General features: G+C 42.1%; 1 long non-coding RNA gene across 1 annotated transcript in view; it reads right to left on the bottom strand.

The window, feature by feature from the left end:
* The window catches only part of LOC127388936 (uncharacterized), a 38,795-nt gene extending 18,579 nt beyond the window's left edge, over window positions 1-20,216 (bottom strand). Inside the window, exons 1-3 of the long non-coding RNA XR_007890488.1 lie at window positions 19,933-20,216; window positions 16,777-16,880; window positions 4,522-4,645 (exon numbers count right to left, since the gene is read on the bottom strand). This is a non-coding gene — a long non-coding RNA (uncharacterized LOC127388936). The remainder of the gene's footprint in view (window positions 1-4,521; window positions 4,646-16,776; window positions 16,881-19,932) is intronic.
* Between the last annotated feature and the right edge of the window lie 564 nt (window positions 20,217-20,780).

Below are 20,780 nucleotides of genomic sequence, written 5' to 3'. Positions count from 1 at the left end.
CAGCCTGTAAAGGAACTGTAGTATTTCTGACCTCAGACTCCTTTTTTAGTAAATTACAATATCCTTTGGGCCAAACAAATATAATCCTTAGATTGGTCCTGGCATTGGCAACTACCAAGATGATTGGGTGGGCTCTTCCCCTGGGTGCTGGGTGTGTTCAGCAGCTGATTTCAGTCCAGGCCAGTGTTTCACCCACTGTCAATGGTTTTTTCAGATGGTGGCAGACTGGTGCTTGTGGCGTTGAGCATGGCCCAGCGATCTGCCAGAGAGGCTGAGTGGTGACAAGCAGTTAGGAACCCAGCAGTAGTTGAACCCATGGCTCAACCTGAGGGGAGAAGAGTCATGTCTGCAGGTCGGCCAAATGGTCCCATCCTTTTCTCTGCTTAGCAGAGCTCCTTCTGAACATCTCTGAGACCCCCATAAGGGTCTCATCTCCTGCCACATGGGGATCTTTTAGCTGTTTCACATTGCAAGGTGCTTAGCACATGGATCCTGCTTTCCTCTGCTCATGCCTGAAAGCCAAAGGAGAGCACAGTCAAGGGTTTGTGTTAAGAAATGGGGTATTCTTGGACCGAGTTGCAATCTCAGTTGCATTAATAGGCAAAGCAGGAGAAACCCTATCAATGCCAATGCATATTGTGGGCAAAGCACGAGAGCTTTGAAGTCTTTGTGATGATGAGAAATCTCTGCTTTCTATAGGCTTATTTATTTAAGTTTTGCTGATCGAGATCTTTTTTTTTTTTTTTTTTTTTTTTTCCTATCTGACCCTGCAGCAGTATTTGCCCCAGTGCTGTACCAAGATTCAGTGGCTGGGAAAGGATAAACTGAATCACCTTCATTTTTTTTCCTCCAGTCCTTGTAACTTCACTTCAGAAGCAGGAATGTTTTCTGAGTTTAAAAAAAAAAAAAAAAAAGAGAGAGAGAGGAGAGGAGTGTAGATAACATAAAATATATGTGTTGATTGCTGCTGCTCCTCCCACTCCCATTCTGCATGCAGAGTGCAGAAATGCCAAGGCAAAGGTATTTCTGTGGTGTTTACCACTTACACCTCAACAGTCAATATCCCGCCCTGATAATAGCAAAGGGCATGTCAGCATGTGATTTTTCAGCCAAGATCTGCAAACTCTAAAGTGCTGAGAATATTAGTCAAGGATCTGAATAAATAACTGAATTCCTGGATGCTTGTGCAAGTCTCCCATGCCCCCAAGACAGCAATGTCTCCACGCTGGAGATAAAGAGCCTTGCTTTTTCCATGTTGAGTGTTCAGGCAGAACTGGTGATGTCACAAACATTTTATTTACTGCCAGCCCTGATTAGATTGACCAATTGTTAGCAGCCAGATACAGAATTAAGAGATCTTAAGTGGCCAGGTTCTATTAACAATTTGTCTTTGACATTGCCTTGTTAATTGGTTTGTTCTGCTTTAAGGGGCTGATTCAAATTCTTTTAAAATTCTGTTAAATAAGCAAGACAGTGCACTGCCTGTTTTGTTAAAGCTGGCAGCAATGTTCAAGTAAAATAAAGACAAATTCAAGGAAGTGATTTATACCTCAAACTAAACTGGAGCTAATTTTGGTAAATCATGCACCTTAGTAGTTTTAATGGCAGTCTGAATAAACAGTAAAACTGAAATGGCAGCAGAAAGGGTTTTTCTTTTATGAGGTTGAATTTCTTGAATGACAGGGTTTCTTACAGTAGATACAATTGGGTCAATTTAGTCCAGATATTTCATTAACGTAAGCCTGTTTGGTCAATTGTTTTCACTCAGTAAAGTGAACATTCTGGAGGGGAAAAAAGCACCAATTATTCTGGGATAAATATTAAATATATATATATATCTGAAATCTGAAAAATAAATTTAAAAAATGCAGAAAGAAACTTTGGTTTTTACTTTACCAAAAAACTTTCTATTGAACCACTGTGATTTACAAGTTTACTTTTTGTTTTTGAGAACGTTTTTAAAAATATGTTCTTTGGATTACCCTGCAATTAATCTCTGCTCTGATCTTCCAGAACTGCAAGCAAACAAAAAAATTATCACTTATTCAGGCACCTCTGCTCATGAGGGAATCTATCTCTGAAAGCTTTCCAGCACGCTTTCACAGATGCCAGAACATCAAATTGTTCTGATAGGACTCAGAAAGATGTCCAGACAGATTTTTACCAGTATTTTCTAAGGTTCATTATCAGTAACATTTCTCACTAGATATTCTTTTCACTGCATTAGCCTGCTCAAAGCTATGATTGACAAGCACAAGAAAAAAAAGCTTACAGGTGGGATATGTCTAATATTTTACTTCAAGCCTCTTTCTATGTCATCAAAACTGGGTTTTCAAGTGAGAGAGGCCAGAAAGAGAAGTAGCAACTGTATGAATTTGTGTCTGCCCACACAACCACTTATATCTCCAGTTTCCAAAGTGGTCAGCAGGTAAAACGACTGGTGACTCTGTTCTAATTGTCCCTGAGCTGCAGGAAATGGCCCAAATCTGTCAGGCACCAGGCTCTAAAGACAACCTCTGTCTCCTTACAACCAGAATGTAAAACGTGCCCCTTCCTTATATTGCTTTTCTCATCTAAGGCAAATGAAAAAATGGAGAAAATTGTGACAGGAGAGGTGGACAGAAAGAATGAGAGCAAATCCACTTCTTGGCATGGAGGAGGGGATATGAGTGTGTCTGAGTGAGCCATCTCTAGTGGATAGAGGCTAGGAAGCACTGAAGTGGAGCTACTTCCATGTGTGACTCATATTAAGAGTTATCATTAAATGAAGCGTGGCTGATTTGAGCAGTTCTGGTGAAAAGTCACTATATAGGTGAAGTAGAAGATGAAACCTGAGGGATTATGTGCCATTTTTTTTCAAGGGCCCTCCCTGACTCTCCATCTTGCTGAAGATATTTCTGAGGGAGCAGCACTGAGAGCCATGTGAGATAGGCTAGTCCTGTGAGTTGGCCAGGCCTGTTTTGCAGAGCAGCTAAACACTGGTTGAGCCTTTGAACAGGGAAGAAAGCTAGTCTATAGAGAAAGAAACTGATTTTGTGGCTTAAGTGTTGCAATAGGCCCCAGGAGATGCAGATTTAAGGCCGATTTCTATTGCAGACTCACTAAAGAGGTGTGAGTTAGTTGCTTGCCTCAGCTGCCTATCTGTAACACTGGAAGAATAATACTTCCTATTACTTCTTTCCTGTCTTATTTAGATCATATTCCCTCCTGGGGAGGAAATACATCTCAGTTGTTAGTGGTATAATGCTGAAACCAAGAAGCCCCAGTCAAAAGTTATGGTTTTACATGTTCATATTATTGCATTCCAGTATGTCATCCTCTACTTCTTTTACATCACTCTTGCCAGCATGAGGGGCTCACTGTGCCTGGGGCTGAGCTAGCAAAGTCAGGAGACTTTCAGGTTTTCATCCCATCTCTCCTTTGTCCTTTCAGGATTGCCACCTGATTTGCAAGATTTTCTGCCTACCTCTGGGGTCCTGATGGGAGCCTGTCTGGAAACTAGTCCCTTTGACAGTCTGCTGGTCTGAGGAAAGGTATGCAAAAAACAATTGTTTTCATGTTGTCACCTCTGTGATTCTGCTCCTTATTCTGAGATTGTAAGAAACAAGTGTGAATTATTTGCATACAATGTCAGGTTTTTTAAACAGAATATGACAGAAGGAGGAAAGTAAGAGGTATCTTTACTGTGATGAGTGTGCCATAATTCAGATTATTGCCTAGGTTCATTCATATTTACTCTTTGCACAGAACTGGCTGCAGTCTCAGTGGCATGCCAAGGTGATGGGCATCAATGCTGAAAGATGCTGAAGTCCCATGGGAAAATTGCAGGCAATCCATCCCAATGAGGGGATGCACATTGTGCTCCCCAGGTGACTGAACTCCTCCACACACACTCCAAAGGGAGAACTATGTTCTTCTCTGCACAGATAACTAATAGGTTATTCCTGACTTGTATTTCAGAAGTAAAAGCACAAACACATATAAAGTCTCCTTGAAAAAGTGAGCGGTGCTTCATTTGACATTGCTGGCAGGTGTCTGGGTTGCTGCAGCACTGCTCTAGCCAGAAGGCTATCAAGAAATTCCTGCCTGGGCCTTTACTTATGGCGTGGGGAGATCCACTGACCCAGCTCACGTGTGAGCTGCAGAGCTGAGGAAGCACTTACACTCACTAGGCACAACTTATTGTAGGTAAGAGCAAAAAGGAGGTGGTAGGAGATCAGAGGAACCCCAGAGGAGGTGCCATGTTTGGGTGGGTTCTTCTTTAGGATGCAATTTTCCCCCGTACGCTCCTCAAGTTCTCACTTTTTGTGTAGTTTAATAACAGCACTAAGGAGAAAGACACAGCTTGAAGAGACACTACATGGCCAGAACTGGGTCCAGGGGACAGAAGAAAGCCACCTCTTTGTAATGCAAATGCTCGGTTTCTGACAACATTGCACATGGCCTCACTAATCCATACCAAGTAAATCTTTCAGCAATTTCTCAATCTTGGGCTCTTGAGCAATCCTGCTGATCACTCACCTTCTCCTCCTCCAGCCCAGGTAGGTCCTGCCTTGGCTGCAAGGAAGGTCTCTCTGAAGACAGTATGGCCAGGCAGATCCATAGCTGATTATAGACAGATAGAAGGTGACTGGCAACCTACTCCCTGAAAAACAAATTAGACAAGGCACAATTAGCAGTTGTTTGCTGTAGCTGCTACATAATGAGGAGACTGAATGCATGAAGCACATGCAGTACTTGCTGTAGAGACCTATCCAGCCATCTGCAGATGTGATCCCCACCAGATCACAATGAAAGTGGTTTGTGGTGTTTTACAAACTTAGAGGCTTGAACCCTGTGCTAAACCTGCAGCTTGTTGCATTTTATGTATTTTGGAGGGTAGCAGCAGATTTGAGCAGAAAACTGGTTTTCCCACTTAAATCAGACATACGTTTTCACTATTTTGTGAAAGAGAGTCGTGGATTTTCAGTTCCTGAGAGACCCCTTTATTTTGCCATTGATTCTCTCTGCTAACAGTGAAATTCAGGGAAGGGTTGTGTTTGCGTCACTGGAGGTCGGGAACTCAAGCAGAAAGGGCTTAGGGAAATGGCTTGTTCTCTGTTAAGTAAGTCCTGTCTGAGTGTTTTGGAGTTGTTTGGGTGTGAGCTGTGGTTCCACAGCACAGTCATTGCTGAGCCAGGCCGTGTGAATTGTCCTATGTCAAGTTCCACCTCTGAATACCTTTGCTCTGGTCCCTCTCTAATGATAGTTGCTGTTGTGTGTCTGGTGTTTGTAGCCCTAGGGTGACAGATGAAATAAAAGGAAGATTTAGTGTGCACACTGTGCCTTACACACACTAGTGATTAATTTGGCCATCGTGGCCAACAATAATCCTGTCCCAAACACAGCAATCCAAAAATGAGCTATGAAACAGTTAAGCTATAGAAATTGACGTATGAGATCAAATATATCAATAAAGGGAGCATTTGGACTCAAGGCTTCAGTCCCATTATATGGATACTCGTGGCAATAGCCTGTTTTTAATAAATAGGGTGAGGAAATGTTAATTAGTGATAGATTCATTTTCATTCTGCCATTAGAGAGAACTTAAAGGCACACTCACACAAGGGCCCACGCACCAGGGCTGTCACACACACTTCTGTGCATTTCTATTAGTTTCTAGCCAGCCCTCTCCTCTGCACTGCTGCTTGCACAGCACATTGCCTCACCCAGACTGGTACCATAAGTCCTTGTGATTCCCCAGGCTTTCCATTTATACCTTGTGCTATAGATCTGCTGGACGTTGGTGTGTGTATACATAGACATATAGATTCGATTTATGGAAACTATAATGACCTTCAATGAGATAATCTCACCTGTCCCCAGAGTGTTAGTCTTCATTTCCCACAGCCACTTTCTCTTAAATCTAACTAAAGGCTATTGGGTCTGACAGGGGGACAACAGTAGCCTTCTCCTGCTCTGAGATAACAGGAATGGAGCCCAGAAAGTAAGAAAAATGCCAGCAAGTCAAAGGCTGGTGTATCAATTACACAGCCATCATCAAGATTTCATGGAAGCTAATCCTATTTGTGTTTTGCTCTGTGTTTCCCAGAAACCACATTCCTGCTAATTACACCTGGAACCTTTCCTTTCTTAAGCTGCTTTGTTAGTATTCAGGCCCAAGGTCATGTTGCAGAGCTCCAGCCTAACCAAGCAGTGGCTTGAGATTTTAAGTGCAAAAGTTCTCATGGGTTTTTGTACATGAGTGCACTAGAATTATTATTTGAATGGATTTGCAAGCAATACAATATCATGGGTGAGTGTTCTGATAAGAGTGAAAGGAAATTAGAAAGGTATTAGAAAGGGTGTGGTTAGTAGGTCAAGGGAGGTTCTCCTCCCCCTCTATTCTGCCTTGGTGAGGCCACATCTGGAGTATTGTGTCCAGTTCTGGGCCCCTCAGTTCAAGAAGGACAGGGAAGTGCTTGAAAGAGTCCAGCGCAGAGCCACAAAAGTGATTAAGGGAGTGGAACATCTCCCTTGTGAGGAAAAGCTGAGGGAGTTGGGTCTCTTTAGCTTGGAGAAGAGGAGACTGAGGGGCGACCTCATCAGTGTTTACAAATATGTTAAGGGGCAATGTCAGGAGGACGGAGCCAGGCTTTGTTCAGTGACGTCCAGTGATAGGACAAGGGGCAATGGGTGCAAACTGGAGCATAGGAGGTTCCATGTAAATATCAGAAAAAACTTCTTTACTGTGAGAGTGACAGAGCCCTGGGACAGGCTGCCCAGAGAGGTTGTAGAGTCTCCTTCTCTGGAGACATTCAAAACCCAACTGGACACGTTCCTGTGTGATGTACTCTAGGGGATCCTGCTCTGTCAGGGGGGTTGGACTGGATGATCTTTTGAGGTCCCTTCCAACCCCTAAGATTCTGTGAAATATTTTCAGGATATTTAGTTCATGAAAATAAATAAATAAATAGAATTCCCCTCTTTAAAGATGCTGAGTGGACAAGAGCATCATTCCTGGCATGCTGCAGCCCTGTGTCTCTCTGAGATGAGCACCCCCTCATTAGAGCCCAAATGAGGACAATTGTAGTCAGTTCCCATATGCACTTTTGGCTCATTAAATCCCCTCTGCACCTTAGTGACACCAGATGCACAGTGCCTTAGTGAAAGCTTGTCTTAGGGTAATAACAATCTTGACACATTTGTGGAATAATGTGTGAAACACATTTTTAATTCCTGGCTGGAAAGCTGCTATTTAAGCACATTAATGTGTGGATCTTTTTATATATGTTAAACAGAGGGTCAGTGAAAAGGAATCTCATTGATCCCAGAAATAAGTTATCATCATGAATAAGAGAACCCGAGAGTTTCTTGTTGATTATAAAATAAATAGCACTTTTTATTGAGTAGCCTTGCCTGTTCCCCAGTGTCTGAAGATACATTACTTATAGCTCTCCAATCTCACCATGAAGCCAGTCAGTCAGCAGTGTAAATCTTTCTTCTCCTCAGGTCATCACAGAACACTTCAGCTGCATTTTTTTTTTCATCTTTTTATTTTGCATTGTTTATAAACCTGCCAACATCTGAAGAAGCGACTTGTGTTTGTCCCAGAGGTCACATATTATACAACTCATTTGCTGGTTCAGTTACAGGCACTACAAGCTATCTTGCCTTCAGTTTGCACGCTGGAACCACTTTCCTTTTGTAATTGAACCAGGCTCATCCTCATGTGTGCTGTGAGACTTGTAAGGCACTGAATCTTTGTCTGATCATGCTCAAGTGGTACTGAAGAAAATCAAGAATATCTGGAAAAGAGGTTTGAGTTATAAGGAACTGGCCAGATCCCATGATCCCATTTTGTTCTGAGATTTCTACACCCAGCAAGCATTTCAGGGGTGATACTCTGTAGGGAAAAAGGGAGCTTGGGAACATCTTCTTTGAACCTTGCTGAGTTTCCTAAAGAGCAGCTTTTGGGAAAAAAAAGAAAATAAAAGAAAAAGAAAATCCCCCATAGAGCTACTGAATGAGATCAGGGCACACAGTTATTGAAGCATTTAGTTGTGGTTAGTCTCTTCAGACTGGTGTACAGCAATGCACATGGGGACAATTGTCATGAAATACCAGAATGAGTTGCTGATGGGTACGGGATGAAAGACCCAGAGTGAATAAGGAGCTTAACACAAGCCTGGGAAGGGTTTGTGGCCTTTATGCTACCTCAGGGACAAATGCTAAACCTACGGAGGACTGAGAAAAGAGAAAAGGGGGAAGGTGGTGTACAATGTCTTCAAAGTGCAAGAAAAGATGAGACTGGCCTTCTCTCAAGAGCTTAGAAGCAAAATTGACTTCCTGGAGAGAGAACATAAGAAATCTGGCAACCCAAATATATTTAAAGGGCTTACAGCTCTCCAGGGAAAATTTTGAGGCTATTGAAGTGGAAAAAAAATGTTTGCTAAGATTAAACAGGCTTTTTTTCCCCCCAGAAATAAATAAATAAATAACTGACAAAGCAGACAAGTGTTTGGCAGGAGATCCAGAAAAGAAAAGACAAACAAAACCCTGAAAAAAAACCAAATAGCAATAAAAAACATGTGATGTGGGAAATCTGGGTAGAGGAGAGGTCCAGCCCACTTCCCCCTTATCTTCCACAAATTCTGCAAGGGGAAAATGAGATACTAGTCCATGCAAAGTTACCTAGATAGCAAACTTTTCAAAAAGAAAAATAGTTCTTGAGAAGCCATAAAAGAGCCTGTCCAAGCAGAAATTTGGAAACTGAGGGTCAATGAGAACCCTTGCAGAGTTAATGTTGAACAGGCCTTAACACCTGGTGTGTGATGGGGAATGATGGTTGCTGCTTGACCTTGGGCTTGAGCCTAATGTTGAGATCAGCATGGTCACCGTGAGTGGCTCATGTGATGAAATGGCAGGTGCTGAGTGATTTTAGCTAATTTGATCACTCATTTTGAAGGAATTTGCTGTGAAAATGTTAGGTGTGAACAGTGCCCAATCAGGGCCTCTGTCCCTGAAGCACATGCTGTTGAGATCAATCTGTTCAGCTTGGGTTCTTAGCAAGTCCATCCAGCAGCCCATGGGAAGATGGAGAACACAACGTGTGACATCCTAGCTATTACTGTGGCAGCAAATTGCTGACCTGGTATTGGAGCTTTGCCCCAAGGAGGAGTGGAATCAGGGAGGGAGCAAAGTTCCTGTTGAAACTGTCCATAAATCTTGGTGATGGATGGCAGGTCATGGAGAACATCAGTGTACTTACAGTGTAGTAAAGGTGAAAACCCTTGGCTCACATCAGTGCAATTGTACTACTGGATCCAAACAAATAATCAGACCTATGGGAGAAATGCCCTTGCATTTCCATGGCCAGCTAGGTGTGAAGGGCCCTGGCAGAAGGTCAGTATTAACCTGCTTTGTTAATACTGTAAGCTGAGATGTCAAGTTTATCAGCCTTTTCCTCCCACAAGTATGCAAGATGGATGTAGGTTCTCATAGAGTATATTTCCCTAAGATCAATGACCTGGGTAATGCTAATTACCACATACTCTCACTCTAAATTAAAAAGGACCTTAGTAACTGAAAGCCCTTTATGATTAAGTAGCTCCAAAGATTAACTGTGGTAAGAGTGGTATGGTGCTTCCAGGTTTCCTCAGTGCTACATATTAGTCACTCTCTAGACCCACCACACAGACCTTGAAGCTCTGTTTCAAAAGGCCTGCAAAGTGAATTAGTGGTCATTTATCAGCTGGGAGTGGACAAACATAAGAGTGTTTTTGAGAACCAGCTTTGAGCAGCAGAACTGTGACCCCTGGGGTGCTGGCTGGGCTAGTGAGACTGGTGCTCTTCCATCAGCATCTACCTTGCACCTCTTCCCCTGCCCTGATCCCAGGGAAGCTTTTAGGAGGGTTTTCTGAAGCCCCTGACTTCATGTGAACACTCAATGCTGAATGCAGCACCAGTGAGTCCACTGCCTGCTGTTGTGCTTTGGTCCTGGCTTTTATGGATGTTTGCTGTAGAGGCAGCAGCTTTTTGCCCCTACAGCTGCTTTTGTACAAGGGGTGAAAGGAAGCAACCTCAGAGAAGCAAAGCTGTCAGCTCTTGGAAATTATTTATCTTCAGCTCCAAACCCAGGGAAGATAGTAGCCTAGGAACAGCCCTTCAGTCTCAGAACAAAAGTCCAGCTGGAGCAGAACAGTTTCTCTGTCCATGAGTAGTAGTGGGTGCTTAGAAATGAATATGAAAAAGAGAAAAGCAGAGAAAAAAAATTCCCTGCCAACACCCCTCCTCATTTTTCAGTAATCTGCAGCTTAAAGAGTCCCAGATTGGAGCTTGGATCCACTTCACTGTGTTTAATAAGCCCTTGATGTACTTTTCTTCCATGAATTTGTCTAATTGCTTTTTGAACCCATTTATACTTTGGGCAATGAGCTCTATAGTTTGATTATGCTTTGTTTGTGAAAAAGGACTTCCTTTTGTTTGTTTAAATCCAGGGCCTGATCGATTTATTCGGTGCCTCTTCTTTCTGCCTTGCAAGAAACAGAGAATAATTGTTTGCAGTCGCGTCCTCCACGCTATTTATGCTTTTATATAGCCATACATAAACCTCTCACTGGTTTATTTCCCAAGCTGATGAGCCCTGCCCTTTTGATTTCAGTGCACAGGACTTGCTCCATCCCCATTTAGTTGAACTTGCCAGCCATCTCTGTGCCCTTCTACAGAATTTTTGTCTGAGACAGAACAATCAGAATGTGAGGCATTTTAGCAGTATAATGATGTTTTTTCTTTTGTACTCTAGATCTTTCCTAATTATTGCTAACATACTCTGTATGCCTCTTTGACCTCTACTGAGCACTGAACTGACTTCATCAGAGAAATTCATCGTGATTCCAAAATAACTCCTGTGAGATGCTACCTAATTTGGAACCTCTTTCTATGTATTTACAATTACAATTGATTTTCCTCATGTGCATCACTTTACATTTATCAACACAGAATATCTTCTGGTTTGGGAGGGTTATTACCATGCCCTTTGTAAAAAAAAATAAATACATAATCTGAAAGTTTTCAACACACATTTCAAACAGAGAATGTTCAGATTCATCCTTCCTAAACTACTGACCTCCTCCCTGGTGACTTCTGATAAAAGAATTTATTAGGCTTTTCCACTACAGCCTTTTCCTCCTTGAGCACCCATTACACTCTAATCATGAACTGCCAGTGTAAAATACCTGACAAGTATCTTGTTTCTTGATGTGCTTGGGCTGTTACTTCAATTGCCTTTTGGGAGTTGCTTCTGAAAATCTTTTTTGCCCTGCCATGTAACAAATTTTACATTGAACTTGGCCAAGTTTGCTCTTTTCTGTTTTTCACTTTTTGGATCAATTTCTGCTGTTCAGTGTATGTCTTGTGCTTTTGGTGTCCTTTTCTAATCTGCAGCTGAACCAGACTTAGCCCTCTTCCTTGTGTTCATTCCTTCTGCAATTTTTGATTATATAAATTTTAGTGAGTGTCTGATGGGATCTTTTCAATAATTTTCATGCCATGGAAAAAGTTTTTTACCCTTTTAGCTGTTGATTTTCTGCCTCATTCTATCCAAAGTCGGCCTTCCTCAAGATTAATGCTAATGCTGCTGAAGTGAAGGGTTTGTTTATTTGCTTCTCAGTCCTACAAGACTCTTGAATTGAATTAAATTGTGCTCATTTCTACAAACTGATTCTTAAATAGCTGTGTCTCAAATCCAGTCCTGGTCAGGACTGGATGAGGAGTTGTTTTTCCTCCTGAAGAATCTCATAACTGTGTCTCCAGACTTTCTCTATTCATCAGGCTCAATACATAGACATATATTAACAGGGACTGCAGGGTAATGCCTGGCTACGACATGATTTCTTTTCAGGGTGAAACAGCTCATATTTTAAACAACTGGATTAGCATACAGGCAGCCTGAGATCTTCTTTGGGGTGTTTTTTTTGGCACTTTTGTTTATTCGCTTATTAATAATTCACAAGATTAGGTTTCCCAGAAGCAGATACATATATTGCATATCTCCATGCTGTGTTCCTGCCACAGCTCACATGGAAGAGAACAGATTGTCACTGTGCTAATACCCAGCTTTTTCCAAATATAGATGTAGTAGCATTTCTTGAAATGCTCAGAAAATCACTGGCCACTTCTGAGTGTCTGTAGTTACATTGTCCATATCTTTCCTTTCTGCTTTCCTCAAGAATTTCCCACAACTCTGCCACCCTACAAAAGATATTTTAAAATCCCCAAACGTACAAGGCTTGTGTCATCTATACCAGCATTTCCTAAAAGTTGGCTCTACTATCTGATGTAATAAATATTGCTTAGAACATCCAAGATTATAAATCACCAGGAGAATAGCCTGAACCCAACAGCAAATTATCTCAGACAAACTTAGAAATCTGTAGAGACTTACATATTTTACTTGCTCTCAAACTCAAATGTTTAATATGTGGGCCCTGTACACGGGATCAGCTGGAAAGCAGAACCTTTTTCTGTAACCCTTTAATAAATCCATTTCTTTATTTTTAGTAGCAGCTTTAACTGCCAACAGTTATCTGTCATGTCTGGCCTGTCTGGTCGTCTTCACTGTCATATCAAAACACTCATATTAAATAATATACTGGCATCATGTTTTTGTAAGAAGATTTTGATAAGTACTAAAGGGAGAATCTAATAACTCTGCCATGAAATGCCTATAAGGAGAGCTGAATCTGCCCATAATGCACCAGAATGAGCTCTGCCAGTGTGTTTCCAGGATCAGCTGCTCTTGTTGGCTGTCCCAGCCCTACATTTCTGTAGGATTCAGCAAAAGTCCCTTCTCTCTGCTCTGCAGCACTACCTGCTATTCAGGTGATGAGTCCTTAGGCAGGCACCCAGCAGCACCATCCACCGTGGTGTCCCTGCCAGCTCCTTCTGTGCACAAGGTGCCAAGCAAGAAAAATGGTAGGATTTTTCATGCTATTGACAAATGGCAACAGGATTCAGATGGCTGAGCTCATTTCCACTCTAGCCTTGAGCAGGCTTGAGCCTCCATCTCTGACATTGAGAGTTTTAGCATTTCATCTGCTACTCTTTGCTACCCACTCTAAGGTCAGACCTACTAAAGAAAGGATCTGCATTAATTGTCATGGAAAAGGGGGATTTCAAGGTAACTGAAAAGGCTGGGAACACAGAGCAAATAAATTAGACTACTTTCACTTACCCATTTATTGTTTCTAAACTGCCCGTGTGCTGGAGAATGGTTCCTGGGCTGTGCTTTACCCATCACTGGGCTCTGAAAAGCTGGGGGAGTGGTGTACAGAAGCACACAAACAGGTAATTGTTTTCAATTTTCTCTTTGCAAGTGAAATTTTATGATCAAGGTGCAGGGTGATCTTCAAGACAAGTTGGCAGAGGTCTTGGGCCAAACATAATTTAGGATCACTGCCACAGAAATACTGGAAGCAGATAGAGACATAAAATGCTCTGCATGCAGGTTGAAAACTAAGTACAATGTTTGTTATTCTGTCTGTCTTAGTCTGGCAAGATGCTGGGATAATAAGAGGTGGGTAAGAATTATTTCTGCTATTGATATAGCGTGATTACTTTTTCTTAAGATGTAGAAAATTGGCAAAAGCAAGCTATGCATTCCCAGCAAAGGGCTGCAAAATTATGGGCTACAAACCTAAAAGGTGGCATAGCAGAAATGCAGTGGGATCAGCTCTAGCAGTGACTTACAATTTCCCACCAGCTGAATTCCAAGAATAGTGAATGAAGAGGGCAGGAGGAGGGATGCACTGCCTAGGAAGAGAGAGCTGCTGTTTATGCACAAATAGATTAATAATCAACAGTGATGAGAAATGAAACAAAACTCACATGACAGTTTAATGGGATTTTGGTAATATCTGATATACTTACAGTTTTGCTCTGACAAGGATGCCAACAAATTCCTTTTTCCTTTTTAATGGAGGTTAAACAGATTTAGGCAAATCTTATGACAGATTTATTAAATAGTATGTAGATTTTTACAGACCCTCTGGAGATTCAGTAACAGTTATTTCTGAGTTAGCAAAACTTTCCATGTGCTTGTTAGAGATCTTGGTAGATTAAACAAGGAGCCAGGTCTAGCAAATGTTGAAATTTAATATTTAGAGTCAGACTGAATAAACCATGGGTGGATTTTGCAATGACGTGTTCAAGATATAACAAATATTGTCTCATCTCAAGAAAATAAATGTTAAATAAGGATGAAGCTAATAAGGTTCAGCAAGACAAGAGCTCCATTTACAAATCTTTTATGTATTTAATAAATACATTTATTAAATGAAGTGCAGTGCTCATTGGAGATTGTATCAATGTAAGAAATTCATCTCCAGTACGACTTAGTCAGACTAATTCCCCATTTATTAAATGTTCTTGAGATTTAGAGAGTCTACATCAAGCTTAATGTACATCTGGGAGGCTCTGTGAAATGTTCATGAGAAATGGCAACCAGTGGCAGCCCTGGGCTTAGGAAGTGTCTTTGTTTCTTTTGCTTATGCTTCACACCAGGAAAGGGACATCTGAAGGAAGGAAGAGAAAGTAATTTTGAAATATAAATGTTTCTAATACTAAATTTGTGGGGGAGAGAAGCTTCTGGAGACAGTCATGGGGGAAAGGAAAGTTCATATCCAGAAAAAGGAGAACAGTGAAGCAACAGTGGTTGTGGTAGCTGTAAGATTTTATAGACTTGGCACACTGGGCAGACACCAGCAAGCATCTAGGACACTAAATATTCAGCACTTTTACTATTAGGGAAAGATATATTCTGCAGATTGCAAGGGACTGACCCCTCAGCCATAACGCAGGTGGAAGAACAGGGCAAACATCTGTTAGTCATTTGTCTTGCTCTTACTCTACCTGTGATTTCTGCTCCTGGCCAGCTCAGCTCTAGGTCACATTGCTGACCAACAGAGAGGTGATGAGTTGTTCTGTTCATTTTAAGCGTGGATGTCTGGGCCCTGGGAGTAAGGCTGCTAGGTTGTGCCTGGAGCCCCTGGAGAGCTACTAGATGGTCTTGGGGCTCAGCTGCTACTGCTCTGCAATATGTTGTGCTAAGTACTGCTCCCTGAAGGATGTGCATAAATTAGAGCTACAGTCCCACCCATGACTCAGTTTTGGGGACAAAATTCATGCTTGCTCGATGTCACAATGCTCTTCCAGATGGCATTCCAGCAGCATGCTTGTTGTTCCTAGAGCATTAACACTTCCAACACTGCATGTGGTGCCCTCAAAGACTGGTACATGAAAACACTAATATTTGGGGTGTGATTTGATAGGCCTATGGCAGATGCATTTGACTTGTTTTCACATCTAGCAAATATTCTTTAGTGTTTAAAATGTAGTGATGATATTTGTGAAGTGAAAATCCTAACTTCTGCTTGGCACGGGCAGTTCCAAAGACAGTGTAAATTAAATGTAGAAGAGAACCAGCAGTACAAAACTGCATCATTTGCAGTCAGCTCCTTGCCCTGGGACGTTGCAGGTTTCTTGGACGGGATGACAGTGGCATCACTCTTTCCACAAATAGTGTAGATGGACCAATGGTGCAAGTCCATTTCACTTGGACTCCCCTTGCCTGTGCTGGTCACTTTTGAGTCTCTGCAGAAACTCTCAACTCTTCCCAGTCCTGTAGTGTCCATCTGGTGAAGGAACTGCTGTTCCTAGCGTTTCACAAGAGGGTGCTTCTGACAAAGTGTGTCGAATCCTTGCTGCCTACAGCCCATCTTGAGAGAGTCTCCTACTGCCTCTCATGGAGGGGGACAAAGCAAGGGGACTTCAACAAGGCAGGGGAGGCTGGTGGGAATGCACACTTCATAAAAACAGGACTATTTACCACTGTCTGCTGGTGTTTCAGCACAGATCAGCCAAAGGCATTTCCCAACAGCAGAAAAAGCATCTCTCAGAGGAGATAATAATCATAATTGAAATCAGAAAACCTCTTTGTGCGTGCAGTAATAGCATGACATTTAACATCAGAGTGGGATTAATAGTGGGGAACACCCTTCTGCCACTTGTGGTCTGTTTTGGTCAGGGCAGGGGTGGATGGGTTGTGCTGCCATTGTGGTGGTCCCCAGGGATGGCTCCTGCCAGGTTTCTCCCCCACATCCTTCGTGGGGGTAGAAGTGGGGTAGCAACTCTTTTGCCTTTCAGTGGAGGAATGACTAGAGATCATGCTGTGACCTGGCATGATGGAACCAAGCTATTTAGCATTCTGCCACTCCACACAGGGAGAAAAGAGAAAAGCTCAAGAAAGCTGAGATTCAGCTCACATCAACCTTTGCAGGAACAATCACAAAATGCAAATACTATGGACACTTCCTTAACAAGGCAAATCTGTCCATTACCTACCTTGGTTCTTTTATCAAGCATCTTCTTAAAGAGAAAAATCTTCTCTCTTTCTTCTTTCCCCCCCCCTCCCACTCTCTATGATGTTAATACAAGTTGTCCATCAGATTCCTGATTGTATCACCACACCAAAGGAAACTGACTCTCCAGTGCTTATTGTGTCACTGCTGGGCATCTTCTTGTGTTGAGCAGCTTTTTACAGCATGAAGGTTTAAGGCAGGTGAGAGCTCCTCATTTTACAGCGGGAACAGAGAGAAAAACAGACTTTTTGCCAGAGCAGTTCCCATATGTTGGCAGGGAGCCACCAACCAGATTAACCCATAATCATTCAGCAAGCAAGCACAATGAGCTAAAGATACAACCGTTGCTAAAGATGGTCACTTTTATTTCTAAACCAACCTTGCTCTGGATCTGTAGCAGCTCTGACAACAGCATCCCCTGCTGCTGATCCCTTCTTTCTTGGCCAGGGTCCAGGGACAGCTCAGTCCCACCCAGCTCAGAGCCTGAAATAGTAAAAAAAAAAGCAGGGAAGTGCCCTGAATACTAAGGGGGAGGGGGGGGGAAAGAAAACAAACAAAAAACCACTACACAGCTGGAAAAAAAGCCTCTCTGCTCCCCAACTCAAGTTTGTTGGTTTGTTGTTTTTTTTTCCTCTCTGTTAAACCTGCTTCGTTCATCACAGTTTGGGCAACCCTGCTGGAAGAGCAGGAGCTGCCTTCGGCTGGTTCCCAGGTTTGGGGATGCGGCTGTGCCAGGCGGTTACGCAGCAGGTGTCAGCAGTGATGCGTGGAAGCCGACAAGTGCGTCTCGGTATTCCCGGCCTGCCGGCCCCCTTTCCCTGCCATTTACATGATGTGCAAATGATTAGAGTCTTCTGCTGCCTTCAATAGGATTTTGAAAATGGATAATCAAAAATTAAGGCCACTTTTCTGCCTCTCTGATTAGAATTGAGCTGCTTCCATATCTCAGGGGTGGGGAAATAAAATTTAAATGAAGCTCAACATTTATTAGGAAATTTTCTTTAAGGTGCTGTTAGGCTCTTGCTGCTAAATTCTATTTCCGTGCAGCCATCAGTTTTAAGGGTGTCTACTTAATTCAGGTGATAGGTCCAGTGGAGTGAGTCATGGGTAAATCTGAGGCTTAAGGTTAGAATAAAAGGGAAATCGAATGGAATTGGGTTTTACACTCTGTCTTTCACACTGGGTGCATTGTTATTCACATTTATCACCATCTATAAAAGATGCAAGAAGAGGAAAAAAGCAGGAAATGAAATGCCAAAAAAAAAACCAACAAACTGTCTTTAAATGACGAGCTGCTTAGAAATCCAGAGAATTCAGACTAGAAAGGATACCCTGAGATAAGGCCCTGAATGTTGGATTTGCTAAAGGGAGGGAAGAGCTGGAAGACATAAAGTGTGATGTGGGAATTTACAGAACTGTTCACTGTGAGAACTCAGCTCATTCTTAACTCACTTAATCTGCAGACCCAATTATCCTCACCCCATCAAAAAGTCCTTCAAAACAAGCAAAAAAAAAACCCAACCAAAAAAAACCCAACAAAACAACAAACAGGAAAAAACCCACCATAATATTTTCTTCCCATTTTTTTCCCAGTGCTTAATAGCAGACTGCTCTGCTGAGACTTCCCAGCACTGAGAATACATTACTTTTAACTCAATATGCCACTGTACTTTTATGCTTATGCTAACTAGCACTGTAAATAATTGAAAATAAGTGATACTTGTTAAAATAAATGAACGAAGTGTATTTTGTAGTGCAGTATCTTTGACTTTTTTATTATGTTTGATTGCTAATTTGCAGAATTCTGCACTCCCAAATACATCTCTTAGTCATTAGCAGAACTTGTTCTGATCTGCTTCATGAATAGAAATGCCTGTACAGGTTTGATACCAGTAAAATAGGGGATTGCATGGCTATGGAATATAGCAGTTAACAAAGAGAATGGATAGGAGCTGCTGTTGTTGTATAGTTTAGGAATTTATCCTGCTTGTTCCTTACCCTCCAGAAACTGGAGTGCTTTGGAAGTAGGATCAACAGGAGAAGGAAGAGTTTGGAAAATCTTTAAGTCAGAGATACTCCTTCTACATGGGATACGTGTAGAAGTTACTTTAGAGCCTTATCCAGTACTGCTGATATCAAACAGGAATGTTTCCTCTCATATACAGTTATGGATGTCATATTTGGAAGGAGCTTCAGCAAAACAGCAGATCCATTTCCCTCCCCAAGGGCAGGATGAACTATCCTCAGGTCATCCCTAACAGATGTTTGTCCCATTTAAAGACAGCCAGAGACAGGGACTCTACTTTATCCCTGGTGTTCTGCTTTCTTCATCACTTGAAATCTTTTCCTGATATGTATGCTGAGTCTTTCCTGGTGCAATTTATTATGCCATTTCTACTTACCCTACAAACTCTGAAAGCAGAGGACAAATTTTAGCATTTCTAAGTGTCTTTTTCATGTTATTCGAGACTTAAGTTCATGACTGAATTTTCCCTTCTCTCAGCTGAACCATCCGAGGCTCTTCACTCTCTGCTTGCAAGTCATGTTTTGGAGACATTTGATCTTCCTGCTTTCCTTTGGTCTTTGTCCAGTCACTTTGTCCATCCCTTGAAGTGTGCATTAAAACCTTCTGCTGATTGCCTAGGAAAGCCTCCAGTACACCAGCTTTCATTGTTGCTTAAAAGAGAGTGAAGTCAAATCTCATGGCCCAAGATTTCTATTCCAGGCTTCCATATTTCAGGCAAGTGGGCACAGTGAAACAATTGCTCCAGCATCTGGTCTGGACACCTTCACTTTTGACAGACTAAAAGTTGGCTACACTCAGTCAAGCCAAATTCCTAACTGACTTGAGCACAAGATGTTATTAAGGACTCCGAGATTTGATTCTGTGTCCTAGATCATGTGAGTGACCTCAAGATGTAGCAGAAAACGGTCTATTAGCTAAACTGTCTCCTCTGCATTTTTTTAATAAAGGACTCTTTCAAAGTGAAAGAAGTCTAGCAGTATGACAGATATTTATTTATTTTTCCCTATGTATGAATTTCTATGAGCCATATGGAAAGGAAGAGGGGGGGGAGGGAACCAAATTTCCATGTAAAGCCTCTTCGCCACGATAACAAGGATTCAGAATTATCTTTTGCAGGCAGGATCTAAAAGGTTAAACGTGCCAGTGGAGCTGCCACTGTCACCCTCCCAGTTTCCCCTTAAAACAGCTCATTTTTCTGACAAAGCCAATTATCTAAAAATGACAGGAAATGATTAGTCATGTTAATTAAAAATAATTTTCTTTACCACTCCTAAAAAGGTCAGATTGTCAGCTGTATGGAAAATTGAGCCTTCATGCACTTTCATTTGATTTCCCGTTCAAAGTCTAATTAGTTACAGTTTGTTGTTAAAAGGGATCTTTTTTTTTTTATAAAGCCCATGTTTTTATATCGTCTCCCTAGTCATTATCAGATTGATATTGTTATTATTGGACTATATGTGTCTATGATTTCATCGTGGCTAGCCCAGAAAAGAATGAACAAAAGCTCACCCAGAGAGGTGTCTTCAGGGGCTTGTCCTGTGTACGGTGCCTCTGGTGTCCTCCAGCCTGAGAGGTTGCTCCAGCTGGAGCTACACCAAGAAGCTTTGTGTGGTTCAGCGACCGGGTGAAAACAAACCCTTTCAGACACTCAGCAGCTTCTCCTTGTTGTGAAACTCTGGAGAAGTTAGAAGAGAAAGATAACACTACAAAACAGAGTTCATCCTGCAGAAAACCAAATGGGGACAGCAGTATTTGGGGGAAAAAATATGGTTCTTGTCCTAGTGTTCGCTTGTTTTTCCATGTGTGAGCATTGGTGAAGAATATCTTTAAGCTGTATTGGGTGGAGTTCAGCCAGTTTTTAAGGTTATTGCCCAGTGGGTGCCTGCTGTCACATGACAACACTTTGAGTTGTTCCTGTTATTTGTCAGTGCCTTGTTTTGGTGACAAGAGCCGCGTGGCTCCCACAAGGCTTCACTTGCACACTTGGTCAGTCAGGAGGAGTCAAAGTGCATCATCCTCAGGCAACTTCCTCATTGTTAGATTTTCTTATTCCTTCATCGCTCTCACTGGCAAATGTCAGTGCTGAGTATTTTAATTAAGTGGTGCAGAATGTTCAGCCTTCAGGTGAGGAAAATTGGCAGTCCCATCCACATCCCAGCTGGGTGATCATTACTAGCCATGGTCCCTGTGCCTGGGTACACTAAACCAGGAGTCCCATGTGTCATCATACTGCAGCTTGCACAGGGATGTAAAAGCAGCTTTATGTTGTGGGCACAGAGGGAAAAGACAGGGTGGAACAGATAGATGAATGAGTGGGGGAAGTGGGAAAGTGCAAAGATTTGTGGTCATCTCGAACC

This window comes from Apus apus, chromosome 10 (genome assembly GCF_020740795.1).
Source record: "Apus apus isolate bApuApu2 chromosome 10, bApuApu2.pri.cur, whole genome shotgun sequence".
NCBI lineage: Eukaryota > Metazoa > Chordata > Aves > Apodiformes > Apodidae > Apus > Apus apus.
Note: the sequence above shows the minus strand (reverse complement) of the source record. Positions and strands in the feature narration are given on the sequence as shown.